Below are 17,312 nucleotides of genomic sequence, written 5' to 3'. Positions count from 1 at the left end.
GCTGCTTTTTTTTTTCTTTGTATTTTTGGTCCTGATATTAATAGATTGATTGGATTCTTTATTCATGAGTTGAAATGAGCATGGTTAACGTGAATATATTTCATACTTGTACTTGCTAGCAACCAATAGGATCTCTCTATTTCAGAGGATATTGTAATCTAATAACTGCATATTCCATTATATCATCCTTTTTAGGCAATCATGAAATGCTAATGCACCAAGATTGGAGAAGCTGATATTGAACAAAAAAGAAACAGCACTAGTTTAGTTACTAGTTTAGACTTGGGAGAAAGTATGAGCTGTCCTCAGCTTGTATTCTGTCTCTATCCTTAACTAGTTTAGTTAATAGGTTCTATGCTTGTACTAGAAATTAAACATACAAAATCAAGAGAGATTCGACTAGCTAAAAAGAGGAGTTCACCTTCTCAATGCAAAAAAGACATTCTCAATACAAAAAAGACGTACTCTCAACACAAATAAATGATATATTATCAACACAAAACAGAAAATCTTAATACAAGTCTTCTAAAAAATAACAAATAAATGACAAATAATTTCAATTACAGCATACCTAAAGTCCAGCTAACCCTTCCAACGATGATGCCCACTGCGAATGGAAGATTTGAACTCAACTATCACAAATAGCAGTACCACCAAATGCATTCACACTCCACACCACACACTGAGTAACATAGAGGAAGTGGCCTGTGGGTGTTATATATATAGAGTACGAGGAGAGATAAAGTTTCAGTAGAATGGAAATTGATGAGAATCTATATGGTAGTTTTGGACGTTCCTTGGGAGGTTGTACTTAAGAAGGAAACCAGATTATAGAGTGATAAGTGCATGTTGTAGCAATCAAATATGACAAGGATACTACAAAATGGGATTAGTGGGAGACTTTTCCTGTGTTGTTGAGTGAAGGAATATAAATATCAATCTTCAAATAAGATAAAACTTTCTTGGCTTGGATTATCGGGTATCTCGTAATTGAGGGCAAATTTGTCGAAAGTATTATAATAGGTTCTTGCTGTGCTCTCTCTCAATAAGAGACCCAATTTGGAACACAAGTCTGCATTCGAAAATCTGAATCAAAATAATTGAAACCTCTTCACATGAAATCATTGTTTCTCTTTATTGCGGAATTCCTGAAAGATTTTCCACACGCTTTTGCCATGCTTTCTTTCCATATCATAAACTGAAAGGGCTACTCAGTTACATGTTTGGATCATCTACTAATCCTCTCTCTCTTGGGTCGATAATTCTGTAGGTATATACAAAAAAAATGAATTCTATGGATAAAACAAGTGCGTAAAAAAAAGGAGAGAGAGAGAAGAAAGATGTACTTTGATGGCACAACCAAGCTATGAAGAAGACGATGATGTAGAGGAAGAGGAGGAGATCAGAGGTGAGCTACGGCATATACATTTGGGGTCATGGGTGACCCTCTTCCTACTAGAGTCAAGTTTGGAACAAAAAACACAGTATTGCCCTCGAAATTCTTCATTTTCCGTTTCATCTTCATCAACATAGTCTTCTATGCTGTCATCTTCAATGTCTTCCTCCGCCTCAAGCTTGCCATCTTTGCTGCCCGTGTAAGACAATCCTATCATTGTAAGAATCACCAGAACAATTTTATCAGTGCTTTCGTTGTACCATCTTCTTCCTTTCTCCCAAAACACCAGGGGAGCAACAAACAATGCTGCTCCTACCCCAAAGCCAAGCCCAGTCAGTATGAACTGCCAATCAAATGTTTCTGGAGATTTTGCTGACGGTGGTGTACCTCCATCACTGCATTTGTTCATAAGGGGAAAGCCACATAATCCTTTGTTCCCTTCGTACGAACTTTCTGAAAAAGTAGAAAATTGTTTGATATTTGGAATCTGCCCCACCAGTTGATTGAAGGATAGGTCTAGGAATGAAAGGAAAATAAGACTTTCTGCAAGTTGCATAGGAATCTCCCCTGTAAGCTTATTGTTTGACAAGTCCAATGACTCCAGCTGTGTCAAGTTTGCCAGAGATTTCGGGATTTGTCCTGAAAGAGCATTATGCGACAAGTTTAGAACGTATAGTGATGAGAGTCCACCATATCCTTCTGGTATTGTCCCCTCCAGGTTGTTGCCCGAAACGTCAATCGAGGTAAAAATAGTTAGAATCTTCACCAATTCCATGCTTAGACCTTTAACCGTTACCGTAACCGCATCTTGATAATAAAATTTATCAAATCCTAGGACTTCAAATCGAAGGTGATTGAGCTCTGATTCGGTCTCATCTTCACTTTCTGACATAGCTTTCCAGGTATAAAAGCATTTTATTGGAAGCCTACCATTGAAATTATTCGAAGCTACATCCAAAATTTGAAGCATGGGCCAAGTGGCATTTTTCCCTTCACAACCAAGGTGCCCGCTAAAGTTGTTAGAGCGCAAAACAAGGACACGCAATATGGATGCGTTCTTCAAGTGACATGGGAAGATATCCTCAATGTGGTTGTTACCGATATTAAAGACCTCCAACCTTGTGCAATGTTCCAGAGATTCAGGTACCTGTCCTACAAGCTGGTTTCCATTGAGATCTAAAGTTTGCAATCCACAGTTGTCTGGAAATGTATCGGGAACCATGCCATGGAGATTGTTTCTCCCTAGATTTAGCACCCCAAGAGTACTACTCATCCCAACCAAACATTCCGGAATCATGCCACTGAAGGAATTATTAGACAGATCTAGAACTCGGAGGTATGTTGCATTGCAGATTGATGCATGTATGCTCCCTTTGAATTCATTGCTTGAAAGAGAGAAAAAATAAGCATAAGAAAGGAAGTCACCAATGTCAGAGGGTATGATAGAGCTGAAATTATTCTTTGAGAAATCCAAATACGTGGCAAATGGTGGGAGATCTGGGAGTTGCCCCTGGAGTCGGTTGGAACGAATGTCCAGGATAGTCAGATAAAAAGCATGGCGTGGAGATCCTTCTAGAGTCACCAAATTGTTAAAAGAAAGATTTAACTGCTGAAGAAAAGGCAGTTTCCATATCCAGTAGGGTATCTCTGCACCAATCTCATTATCTGAAAGGTCTAGAACTACTAATTTGGATTGGTTTCTCAAAAAATCAGGAAATACTTTCAACTTACTGGAAGCCAATTTTAACGTGGTAATGTTGGGAAAGGAGGAGGACGGAGAACCAGTTCTATTAAATTCAATTGATAAACTGTTGTAGGAAAGATCAAGACTCGAAAGGTTTGTCAACTGGTGTATCATATTTAGCTGGACTGAGCCGGTAAGATTATTTGAAGAAAGCGAGAGGATCTTAAGACCTCGAAAATTAAAGACAGACACAGGGATTGCCCCTTCCAAATTGTTGGTGCTCAAATCAAGGTATTCCAATACATTTGAAGAAATGTTGGGAATTTGATTGAGCTCACCAGAAAATTGGTTGTTGGGAAGTTGCAGATACCGCAATGATAAATGGGAAAACAGAGAAACTGAAATACTCCCATTCAGAGAATTGTCACGCAAGTCAAGGTTTACCAGATTCTTCAGCTCTTCCCAGTGAGTAGATGTAATCTGACCGGTTAAATCGTTATGAGAAAGGTTTATTTGAGTCAGATTCTTGGCCTTGCTGAACGATGGAATTGGTCCAGTAAAATTGTTGAATGACATGTCCAGATAAAGCAATTGGGTAAGATTAGCCATTGTAGTTGGAATTGATCCGCTGAAATTGCAACTTGAAAAATCCATTCTAGACAACATGGTCAGGTTACCGATAGAGTGCGGCAATTTTCCCGAGAAATTTGTGTGGCTAAGTACCAGGGTTCGAAGGTACCCATTCTGAGGAAAATCTGGCAAGGAACCACCAAGTCGTGCATTATTAGACAAGTCAAGAACCTCTAGTGTAGGCACCTGGAAGATCTTTTCTGGAAATATGTCAAACAACCCACTAGAACTGAGACGCAATGACGTCAAATTTGTGAAATTTGCGAAGAACTCCGGCACTAACGCAGACAAGTTGTTATTATCCAGACGAATACTTGAGAGGGACTGGAGCTTTAATAAGGAGGGATTCAAAGGGCCTAAAAGATTGCAATTTGACAAGCTCAATACCGTCAAATTTTTCAGTGATGATGATAAAGCCCCACACCACTCGTCCCCTTGTTCTGAGATGTTTACTCCATCAAGATAAAGTTCTATAAGCTCCGCAAAGTTCTGAACCAACATCTCTAAATTTGGATTCTCAAGTTTTAGGGGAGGAATTTCAGGGAAGTAAAGGGTAGATAAATCAAGAATAACCAACCTTCTCAAACTCGAAAGCTCAATCGGAATCTGACCTGCAAAGCCAGCATTTGACAGGTTCAAATGTCTCAAATTCGTCAATTTGTCAAACCCTGACGGAAACTGGGAATAGTTGAATTTGTTATATGCCAAACTTAGGTTCTGGAGGTACTGAAGACTGAAGAGGCTGCTCGAATTGTCAAGTCCTCCCGAGATGGATTCACTGCTCAGGTTGAGTCCAGTCCCTCGCTGCAACGTACACCTTGCCACATACAGCAATCGGAACTCTGATTCCAGTGTCTCAGTTTTGTGGAAGAAGCTAAATCGAATTCGAGGCTGTTTTTCAATTTGAGCAACAAGTCTTTCTGATCTTTCAAACATTGGCCAGAGACCAGAAAGATCGGGAAGCCGGGCAAAATTGAGCATATGGGTATCAAGAAAATCGATAAAAAGAACGGAATTCTCATTGGAACCGGCAAACAATCGTTGAGGTGATGGAATTAATGGCGGGTTGACGAAGATAAAAGCCCATGAACCTGTGGATCTGAGTCGTGTGGGTGGTAGGCGACCAAAAACCGTTCGGATTTGGAAACCCAAGAGAGGAAGAGAGGGATTGGAAGATAAGGGTGTAGTCAACAGAGAGGAGCGCTCGAAGTAAAGCGCGTGTAATTGTATAATGTTAAGTCCTATGACTGTCTCGGAAAAGACGCGTTGAGTTTGGTGGCGTTTCTTTATTCCATGGATGACTTTTCAAGCTTCTGAGAGTGGAAATATTTCTACCACGTTAGAAAAAATAAAACCCAATTCCACGACTTTGCCTGTTTTCTTTGAAAATTAGACTTAATTGTAGTTCTGAAATAAAAACAAAAACTGTGGGAACAGCGAATAGACCGTTTACCAACTTAATATATATTTAGCCTGTCTATGAGTTAAATTAAATTGAGTTGAATTAAGATAAAAATTAAAAATTAAATAAAATATTATTATATAATTTATGGGTTTAGATTATATAATTTTTTTATATATGTAAGCTTGTAGCAGTTATCTTATTTTTTAAAAGACATATTTTATGTTTTTATTTTTCTTTTAATCTACATTTTTAAAATTTTTTTAGTTCGAATAATTAAAGATTTAAAAAAAAACTCTTTTTATCATCCTCACATTTTATACATTATATTTATTTTAATTTTTTTATAATAAATATGTAGTGTGTGGATGATAAATAGAATAATTCAATTAATTTAATAAGAATAAAATAAAATAAAAAATAATATTTTAATATATAAAATATATGGTGTGAGATGATGTATAGCATTCTTTAAAAATAAAATCCAATTCCACGACTTTGCCTGTTTTGAAAATTAGACTAATTGTAGTTCTGAAATAAAAACAAAAACTGTGGGAACAGCGAATAGACCGTTCACCATCTCAATATATACTACAGGTATGCAATTCTGACCCGAGGGTTAAGAATGACATTGATTAAACTAGTTTCTATTCAGATTTATTTTATAGAAAATATTTTAGTGGATTATAACAGTAAATCTATAAATTTATACGACTTGAAATAATATATATGAGATTATAAAATTATTTTTATTATAAAATAGATCTAATAGATTCTATAAAATGATATTAATTTATAGATTTATTTTGTATAATTTAATTTGTAGCAGTTATCTAATTTATTAAAGACATATTTTATGTTTTTATTTTTCTTTTAATCTACACTTTTAAAAAAAATTTAGTTCGAATAATTAAAGACTTATAAAAACAAAGAGTGTTGAGTTTTCAATCATGATGAAAATCTCAACATGAAGAGTGAAAAAGGTGGTAAGCCCACGTCCTGGAAAGTTGAAACACGAAAAGTCATTTTCTTGTAACCATGGTCATATAAATCATATAAATCACCAACTCAATATATATTTAGCCTGTCTTTAGTTGAGTTAAATTAAATTAAGTTGAATTAAGATAAAAATTAAAAATGAAATAAAATATTATTATTTTTAGATTTAAAAAAATTAAATTATTTATTATATTTTATATTAAAATTTGAAAAAATTATAATGATTAAATGAAATGAGCTGAAAGGAATCGAGGAACTAAATTAGCCCTAATTTTCTAGATTAGCAATTCTGACCATAGGGTTAAGAATGTCATTGACTAAACTAGTTTCTAGTCAGATTTATTTTATAGAAAATACTTTAGCGAATTAGAAAAGTAAGCCCGTAAATTTATATAACTTGATATGATATATCAGATTGTAAAATTGTTCTTATTATAAAATAGATTTAATAGATTCTATAAAACGACACCAATTTATGGGTTTAGTTTATATAATTTTTTTGTATATGTAAGCTTGTAGCAGTTATCTTATTTTTTAAAAGACATATTTTATGTTTTTATTTTTCTTTTAATCTACACTTTTAAAATTTTTTTAGTTCGAATAATTAAAGATTTTTTAAAAAAACGTGGTAATTTGTTTATCACTTGAGAATATTTTCTTGAAAGTGATTTTTGTATTTTGGTGTGAGTTGTGATAGATGTAGTATTTATATCTTTAGTTTAAATTCTATAATAAAACCTTTTTATATATTACTAGGCATGTATCCCCCGTTGAAAATGCTACTGCTTTTTTGATATGGTAAATATGAATTTTAAGATGCATATTAATTATATAATAAGTATGATAGATGTAAATATAGTCATAAATCTATGCAACAAATTTTACAAATGATTATAATTATATTTAAAAACTGAAGGAAACAAAAAATGTAAAATTATTGAATATATAACAAATCAAATGTTTAAAACTCATTATATTTAAATCATAATATAATAATAATAATAATAATAATAATAAATTAACAAAATATATTATTATTAATTTTTTCAGAAAACTAAATGGATATAATTGTTGATGGGATGATAAAATGTAATAATAGACTTCTAATTTGAAATCTAAAGATAAATAAATAAATAAATAAAAGCAATGTCAGTTTAAAAAATATTATTCAGTATGATTCATTATTAGGAGAAATAATAGGAAGACAATTGTTTTTTATGCAACGATACCTTATAGTAATAAAATATTTTTAAAAAAATGTAAAGACGATATTTTTCATTTTGAACTTGAGCATAATATTATTACTTTTTTCAAATTTGGAATGGTAATGTTGAATTGTTGATCTTAGAAGATAAAAAAGATATTCTTACCAAAATAAATCTTTAAAGGATAAAAAGTATTATTAATCATTTTAATAATTTAAATTATTAAAATGAAAATATTATAAGTCCAATGATTATGATTTATTTTTATGAATTACTATGAAAACTAATACGAAGATAATTGTTATTTTCTTCAAATAATATTAAATAGGAAAATTCTATTATTTTTAAATCTAAGAAGAAATATAAGTTATTAATATCCCACATATGTTCAATAAACCAAAATCTTCGGATTATATTACTTGATTATTATTGTTGTTGTTATTGTTGTTGTATTCTTTAAGAAAAAATAGAGTTATTAATATCCCACAAATGTTCAATAAACCAAAATCTTTGGATTTTATTACTTGATTATTATTATTATTATATTCTCATTAATAGTAGAATAAGAGAAAAGTTAATTACATTTTAACGATGAACAAAGGGACAAAAACTTAAATGTGGAAATGAAACAAAAGTTATTATAAAAGAGTACATATATAAAATACAAGTAATAATTGAGATAATTATGAAAAATAAAAAATAAATAATATAGGATAATTGTGAGGCCCAACCCAAGAAAAATAAAATACCAAATGGTGCGTTTTGAGGGTTGTACTAAGCCTCTCATCTTTTCCTTGGCCCTTGCCTGACGTTTCTCTCTTACTGTCTACTTCTTTCTCTCTCTCCAACGCACTGTCAGTCATATGTGGAAAGCTTGTGGGTCACGATTGTGTAGTAGTGGTTTCATGCAAAATAGTGGTTGGCTGGTTCACAAAAACTTTAAGAGGCGGTGAGTAGTGGGCCTTGCGTGGAATAGAGGTACTGAACATGCACATGGAGGGACTAGTGCTAGTTTTTGGCAAGGTTAGTTAGCACCGATTTGCTCTATTTCAGGTTTATGAAGCAAGCGTGTTTAGGTTGGATGGTGCTTGGTTTGGTCATCAACGTTGAAATTAGTTGAGGGAGGTGGGACTTGGGCATGGCAGTTGGCTACGATTGTTGGACTAGATGTAGAGAAAGTTCTTGGTGTAGAAGACAATGGTTGAGCGTAGTGACACTGTGTTGCCACTGTTGTCTCCTTGTTCGCTCAACCCCGATCTACACGTCGCAACATTCATGCCACCTCATGCTAGTAAGCTTCTCTCTCTCTCCATCTCCCTCTCTGATCACCTCTCTCTTCCCTCTCTTAACCCCTTTCTCTCTCTCTCTCTATGTTTGCTGCCTCTCTTTTTTTTTCACTTCTTTGTATTTTTCTTTTCATCGCCACGTATGCTGCTGCGCACGGTATTGCTAATATGATGCCCGTTGGTAAGTCTCTATCTCTTATCTCTTCTTCTTACAGTTGCCCTCTATCAGAGTTTGAAAGGGCTAATTAGATATCATGGACACGGCAACTCGCTTGGAATAGGAAGATGTAGGACATTGTTGATGTGTCCATACATTCATTGGATAAAGAAGGGTTCTGCTTTAAATGACGATTGCACTGCTATGTTTGTAGAGAAAATGGCGGCAAATGGCAAACAAATGTACAAGACAAAAAGCAATGCACGGCCAGAAGAGACGGATAAATACATAATTAAAACCATCTAAGCACTTCAACAAAATTGAGATTTAGTGATACTTTAAAATTGGTGACAGTCCCCAAACTGTCACCTTGTGACGGTTTATACAAACCGTCACTAAATCTAGATGAGAATTCGTTTGACATTCAAATGTATGTAAATTTATGTTCGAACGTTAAATGGACGTTTAAACATTAAAGATTTTTACGTGCAAACGTAATATTTTTTTACACCAACATTCGAATGCTAATAAGTGACATTTGAACGTTAGTGAGTGAAATTTTAACGTTGGATAGAGTATTTGGTAAATATGAATATAATTTAAATTTTATGTAGTTTTTAAATAAAATAATGCATCATTTGTGAACAATTATTATAAATTTAAAGAGATTAAAATTTGAAGCGCAATGATTTAATATTAAAATTGGATAATTGAGAATTGAAATTGAAAACAATAAATACATTAAATAATATTAACAATATATTAATACTTCTCGTTCGGCCATGAACGTTCAGGCCCCGAGCTGAGCAGTATCCGAGTTGGCTCCCTCTTGGCCCCGTTTCCTTTCTGTCAAAGATAAGCCAGATCTTGAATTAATAAGAACATAACATTAGAACCATAGTTATAAATATTTTGTAATAAAATTTAAATTGTTACTGATAATGTTCGAATGTTTAGACGTACACATTCGAACGTTATAAGTAAAATTCGAACGTATAAGACTACGAGTTCAAATGGGACTGGCAAACACTCAAATGGTCGAACGTGTTTACATTTAAACGTTTGAATGTGATATGAAAAGATGCATGTGCGAACGAAAATAATGTTACATTCAAATATTTCCCACTTAAACGTTCGGACTTAAGTGTATCATTCGGAACTAAAGGGTTAACGTTTGAACGTATTTTACCATGTTCAAAGCTCAAAGGTTAACATTCAAACGTCTTACACCACATTCAAATGTGATAGTAATGTTTGAATGTGGTATAGAAACGTTCGAACATATATCCTAAACATTCGAATGTATATAAATTCCACGTTCGAATGTCAATGGCATGTTTGAAACTCAACGATCGTTTACATTCGAATGTTGTTATTAAATAATAATATATATACACTATTATATTATATAGAGCGGTGTTATTCTGCTGCCTGAGTAGCACCACTCCATTTGAGCGTTAGCACATTTATGCCTTTTTTTTTTTAACCTTTTCTCACTTTTCATATTTTCTGAATATATTTAAATAATTTTAAAATTTTCCTTTGAATGTTTTGCAATTTTATGATATTTATTTTGTGTTTTATATATATATATATATATCATTAACTAGCTAGTGTTGTGATTTTTTTGAAGGATTGGTTGTTGTGACTTATTCAAAACTCGTGAATTGTAAGAGGAAATTGTGAGTGATAGGCATATTTCTAAAGTTTATTAATATGTTTATATATTTTGTTGTGGATAATGATGAATATTTTAATGTGTATAATATGAGTTAATTGTGGATTTTGAAGGATTGGATATGGGTATAATATTTTGAGTTAAGTAATAAATTTTGATTATATATATTGTAAATATGTTGTGAATTGGATATTATTGATGAATTAGAAGGAATTGAATTGTTTATATTGATGAATTAGAAAGAAATCTTTGGGTGATGAATTAAAATGAAAAATTGTATTGTGTGTATGCTTATTCTTAAAATGAAAATATAAATATTGGTGTATATTTATGAATTAAAATCAATATGTTTTACAATTATGTATGTGAATTTGAAGCATATGTTGTTGTTATTTTTTTGTGACTATGTTTTCATATTTGTGAATTAGTTATTATTGTGCATATGTAAATGTGATTTGTGAATTAGTTTAGTCTATGGGGAATATGTTTATATATTGTGAATTTGTATATTACAATATTTATTAAAATTGTTGAGAATATGTGAAATATTGTGAATTTATTTGTGAATATGTTTATATATTGTGGAAATATATGATATCATTATGAAAAAATTTGTGAAGTTTTATTAAATATGTTGTAAATAATTTATTAAATTATACAACATGTCAATAATTTAATTTTTATTTATATTTCTTTTAAAACATTACTTATTTTGCATTTTCTTTATCAAATGAGTATATAAGGTCAAGACAACAAGAGTTGAAGTCTTTCTTGGAGCGACAATCTAATTTAGAGATACGTTGGCAGCAGCAACAAAGAGACTAGGAGGAAAAAACGTGCAGTAAAGTCTAAGAACAAGTGTAGAGAGAGATGAGAGTCCAGATAGATCGTGTTATGTCACTACAGCAGAATCGCAGTGGACGACAAAAGAAGAAGAAATGAAATCAATTTAATTTTCGCATTGTGTAGAACTTTTAATATTTAATTTTGTAACTATATAAAACATTGTAAGTTGTTAATTTGATGGTGTAATATGATGATACAATTTGTATATTTTTTTTAATTTTATGAAAATAATATTTTTGATCTGTACATTCGAATGTATATAACAAATATTCGAACATTGGTTCACATTCGAACTAATGTTCAAATGTAATTATACAAAATTATCAAATAATGTTCGAATGTACGACCAAACGTTCGAACGTTTTTACCCTCAAAACGAGCACAACATTTGAATGTTTAAACGATTTACGTTCGAACGTTTTGTTTGATGTTCGAACGTAAATATGATACGTTTAAACTATAACCAACGAACGTCAACTTTTCTCGTTCGAATGTCAATCGATCGGGTTAACGTTTGAACGTTCTATTGGACGTTTGAACGTTCTGTGCATTTTGTGATAGATTTCAATTACCACAAAAAATCTCACGTTCGAATATGACATCAAACGGAAGACCTCCTACCGTCACTAAACATATTTTTTGTAATGGTTGAATAGTAAACTATCACCAATTTTTTTCTATGACGCACATTAGGTGACAGTTTCGAACCGTCACCAAATGTCTTTAGTGACATTTTGGCCATTTTTTGTGACGTTTTTCTCTGTCACAAAAGACCAATTGTGTTGTAGATAAGAGAGTTTACTATTCACAATATTCGCATGCTTATACCATCTTTTACCATAGGAGAAATAGGATTAAATACAAAAGCACTATATGTGGATTATCCTAAAGTCAAATTGCTTTTGGTACATTTTAATTTAAATTTTTACTATGTATTTGAATGCTTAAAGTATCTCAAAATTTTGTGAATAATAATGAAATTGTATAAGTGAAGACCTTTTATTGGATTTTGAGCAAGGTTAGAGAAAAAGTTGAATAAAATTATATTTTGAAATTAAGTATTATATTGGAGTTTGAAAAAGTGAATAGATAAAATTAAAAGTTATTGGAATGTAATTTTTAATATTATTTTTATTTTAGAACTTGTAAAAGTTGAATTGAGTTTTATGTTTAATTAGCGATTGAGTAATGATTAGATGAAAGAGTTAAAAATTGAAAATTAAAAATTATTTTGTGTTTAAGTGATATTTAGGAATGAAATTGCAAGAAATCTTGAGAATTTTGAAAATTCTAATGTTTGCCAACACATTAAGAGCATTGTTAGTGTATGTTTGAGATTGCGGTGGGAAATATAACTTATAACTTTATAGCTTATAGCTTTTAACTTAAATAACAAGCTCTACTATTAAAAAACCATTTACTGTTTGGTAACCATGTCTCTAAAGTACTTTTAAAGTTAGTTATATTAATTTTTTTTTAAATATACAGTTATCTGCAGGAGCTTTTCGATAAAAGTTTCAATTTGATGCTTTTTTAAAAAGTAGATTTTCGGCCTTTTTAGGTGATTAAAACACTTTTTATAAATTTACCAAACATATCATTTTTTTAAAAAAAGAGCTTTTAAACAATTAAAAATACTTTTTAAGCTTTCAAACTCAATCCCAAACAGACTTTTAATGGATTATGCATATGTAAAGAACATTTTTTATGAATGTAAGATGCATTTAGATTTTAACTATTTCATTCACATAAGTCTCTAAATTAGAATAGCTATTTTTTCATTATATAAAATAAAATAATATGAGATGAATTTGACTTTGACTATTTACATTAAATCTCTACATTGGATTATTTATTTATTCATTATATAATAATGAGTAATTAATAATTAAAAATATTTAAATTTTTTGATTATTAATTTATGTTATTTTATCATATTTTACTATTTAGTTGCGTTAAGGGAAAGAAACATATTCGAGAGATAGAAATGGATCCAGTTGCGTTGAGAAAATATCAAAAGGAGAGAGGCAAAGAGAGTTATAAATAAATAATAAAATAAAAATTTACTCTTTGTACGGTAGATATCAAATTTGAAATTCTCTTTACAAATACTGTAGCTAAAAGCTACAAAATTTAGTATTGACTAATCCGTTGCAAGTGAATTTTATGTCTAATAGTTAAAAAGTACACTTTATTTTAGATATAAATAATCCGTTCGGTTAAAAATTAGACTATTAACTATGTTGACGTGGCAAGCCACATGACATGCCATGCGTTCTAAAAATTAAAAATATAAAATAAAGATTTCTAAAACTTAAAAGTTAAACATAAGAAAATTAAAAAATAGAAAATTAGAAATACTAAGATGCCAAAAAATATTATAACTTTTAAAAACTAAAATATATAAAATTAAAAAGGCTAAAAAAAATAAAAATAAAATAAAAGGAAGACCATTAGGGAGGATGTAAATTGCAGAAATAGGGAATCAAGTTGAAGTATAGTGAAGTGAAACAAATTTTCAAAAATAAGCTTGAGTTTTACATTGATTGAAAACTATAAACACCTCCGAACATTAAAAAAACAAAAAAAACAAAAAAACAAAAAAGGGTAAAAATCATTTTCAAAAAACAATTTTACAACGAAATAAATGGAACCATAATCGAAATCTTTTTATGGCTTTATCGTAGAGTTGATATTAAGGGGTAAGGGCTCTAAGCTACTTTTCTCCATATATAGAGCACTAACAATGGTGTAGTCAAATGTAAATGCAAACCAGCATCTAGCAACTAACCCTATTAAATCTATTGCATTGGATTGGCCTGATGTAAACTTTTTTCAGCTACAATATTTTTACATATTTACAAATGCACTGTTCACTCTCTATAATTTATTTTATTACTTTTTTTCTCTCTCATCCTATTTGTAAATGCAAACCAGTATGATTATGTATTGGGTTTCTTCATATGGATCTTGTTGTAGATCTTATGTAGTCGGTTTTAATTGCAAAATATGAAAAAAAATATGTTTTATTACTATTTTGGCTAATTCAATATAGGAGTCTATCTTGAATGGTAAAAGCAAAAAATAAAATATGTGATTTTAGTCAAATTTTGTCATTGCCTTTGCCTACACCATTGCTAATGCTCAGTGACTCCGGTTATCACATATGCAAAGGTTCTCCCGAATAATGTATCTTTCTGTAAAGGTGGAAAGCGTTAAATAAATAAGAAAAAACATCAATTTTAATAGGTGAATGTAACCTTTTTTATTCAACTCCATTATGTATATATATATGTGTGTGTGTGTGTAAAAATATTGTAACTCGAAAGAAATCTCATAAAAATAAATTCACAAATTAAAGTGATTTGATATGATATATTAGGTTGTAAAATTATTTTTATTGTAAAATAGATTTAATATATCATATGAAACTATGTCAGTTTATCAATTTACTTTTATAAGATCTCTTTATGATGGTAGCAATCAACTAACTCCTTAATAGGTGACATTGATTTTTGGTCAATGAAAATCTTAATTCTTTTACTTTTTTGACGACTATTTGGTTTGATCAACTTATACTCTTATTTGGACAACGAATTTTATGATACTTTTTTAGTTTTTTTAATACTTTGTGAAGTAAAAATAAAAAAATTAATTTAAGAACTTTATAACTTTAAAGAACAATCTAGGAATATTTTGTGAATAACAAATCATTCTTAAAGGATTTCTATGAATAAACCCAAAGTAGAAATATCATATTACCGAGGATACCTTCAAGCTTTCAATTATTTTGAAACGTGAATTTAATCAAATTTTAAGGAATTTAGATCATCAAATCCTTTAAAATGGAGATGCTGGAGGATCTCTTAAGTTTATTTTTAGATATAAGATGAGATGAGTTGAGATTAAAATTAAAAGTTAAATAAAATATTATTAAAATATATATTATTTTTATATTAAAATTTTAAAAAGTTAAATTATTTATTTTATTTTATATAAAAATTTTAAAAAATTATAATAATAAAATAAAATAAAATAAGATAAAATAAAATAATATATGAAACGTGGCCGAATTCTTGAAATAACGCCCCAGTAGTGGAACTAGGTTTTTAATTGGGAAAGTCTTGTTGCAGGCATGATGCGGAGGCAGTTGCGCAGCAGCTGACGTGGATTAATGAAACGAACCGTTTTAGTTGAAGCTCGTCCATCTGCTTTCCTCTTTGAGTTAATGAAACGAAGCGTTTCATCGAGCGGGAATTCTGAAGGAATTCTCTTCGTTTTCCCCTTATTCTTTCCCCCTCATTCATTTCAGAGCACCAGCACCAAACTCCTTCGTCCCCATGACTCTTTCAGACTACCATGTAAGCCACCCTCCTTTTGATTTCAGACCACAGACTATCGAAGAGGAACGAGCACCAGTCAGGTAGTATTTTCTTCATTTCTTCCGCATTTTTGTTCTGGGTTTTTTAGGCGTATAACAAATATGAATACCCCCAAAATTTCGGAGGTTCTTCATTTTGATATCTGTTTGGGGTTCCTGAAATTTTGATTTCGGAGGTTCTTCATTCTGATTTCTATTGCAGGCGTAGAGATTGAATGTTGGGAAAACCCTAAATCGGACTTTTCACAGATTAACAGGTCTCTCTCTCTCTCTCTCTCTCTCTCTCTCTCTCTCTCTCTCTCTCTCTCTCTCTCTCTCTCTCTCTCTCGCTTTATGTTATGTTATTCGATCTATTTCCAAATCCAGCTAGCTTTATTTGTGATTCGGATTTATGGGTAAGTCTTGGGTTAGGTTGGGTTGGTGTATTTGTAATTACAGATTAATGGGTTTTGCTACACTGAACCTAATTGGGAATGGGTTGGTTTGTGGATAAAGGATGCAGGAATGTAAATAGGAACTCAATGAAATGTAAGAAAATGATTCAGATATGAAGAAGAACAATGTAGCGGAAGTGTTTGATAGAATGATTCATAAACTCATATTCATACGTAATTGATAAGGGAAAACTTTGAGGGTTTTCCAACCTACAAACTACCACCTCCTGTCTATATACTGGGAGACACCCCCTCCCATAGTCATCAATCAACAAAATAAGGCCATGGGCCAATTTTCTACAAACAATACTAACTAAGGCCATGGACCAACAATTTAGCAATTCAAATAAAACAAGAGGGAACACCACCCAACTAGGGGCCCATCAAACCCAACCCAACTTATATTATATAATGTTAAAAGAATGGAGGGAGGATTTAAATGATGAATATTTTACACTGCGTGGTGCCTCCTAGTCCTTTGAGAAGCTGAATAAAATGGGAGGTTCTGCTTATGGTTGAGGCAATTTAAGAAATGGGTCAACCCATGCAACAATGCCCATATCTGCTATTAGTTCACTTCGTAGAGAGTGAGGCCTAATTAACTTCTTCAATTCCACCAATATTTTTCACATTTATCTACCAATATCTGATGAAAAGCATGCAGATTCCTTTCCCTCTCATCTCCAGTTTTGATCATTTTTGCATAATGACTTTAATCTTAATTTGTTCATATGATTGATTGTATTCCACTTGAGGATGAATTTAGAGGAAGAGGAGGAAAGGTCCACTTGTTAAGAGTTGGTGGTAATATTGTACTTGAAAGGGACCTATCAGTAGTTTTTGTTGGATATTTTTTTTTTTTTGATTAGTTTTCATTATCAATCATGAAAGTATAACTCTGGTTTTCGTGGGTGGTTTGCGTGCATGGAAAATGAAAAGTGCCATTATAGGCCTCATCCATCATCCCCTGTTTTCATACTGTTATGTCCAAATCACAAATAAAGTACAGTATATATCCCATTTGGTCTAAGATAATCTGCTAGCTAGAATTGCAACTGTTTTTGATTAATGCTAAGTAAAATTATTGCGCTTTTTACCCATTTGCTCAAGACAATGATTTCTTATGTTCACTCATAAAAAGCAACAAAAGCCCCCAAGTGTCCAACATTTTTTTGCTGGATCTGTATACTCCATAGTTACTTGGGAAGATGATG

General features: G+C 31.4%; 1 pseudogene; it reads right to left on the bottom strand.

The window, feature by feature from the left end:
- Positions 1 to 400: 400 nt before the first annotated feature.
- On the bottom strand, positions 401 to 5,026 carry LOC122279090 (annotated as a pseudogene).
- Between the last annotated feature and the right edge of the window lie 12,286 nt (positions 5,027 to 17,312).

The sequence above is a fragment of the Carya illinoinensis genome, chromosome 10 (assembly GCF_018687715.1).
Source record: "Carya illinoinensis cultivar Pawnee chromosome 10, C.illinoinensisPawnee_v1, whole genome shotgun sequence".
Lineage (NCBI taxonomy): Eukaryota > Viridiplantae > Streptophyta > Magnoliopsida > Fagales > Juglandaceae > Carya > Carya illinoinensis.
Note: the sequence above shows the minus strand (reverse complement) of the source record. Positions and strands in the feature narration are given on the sequence as shown.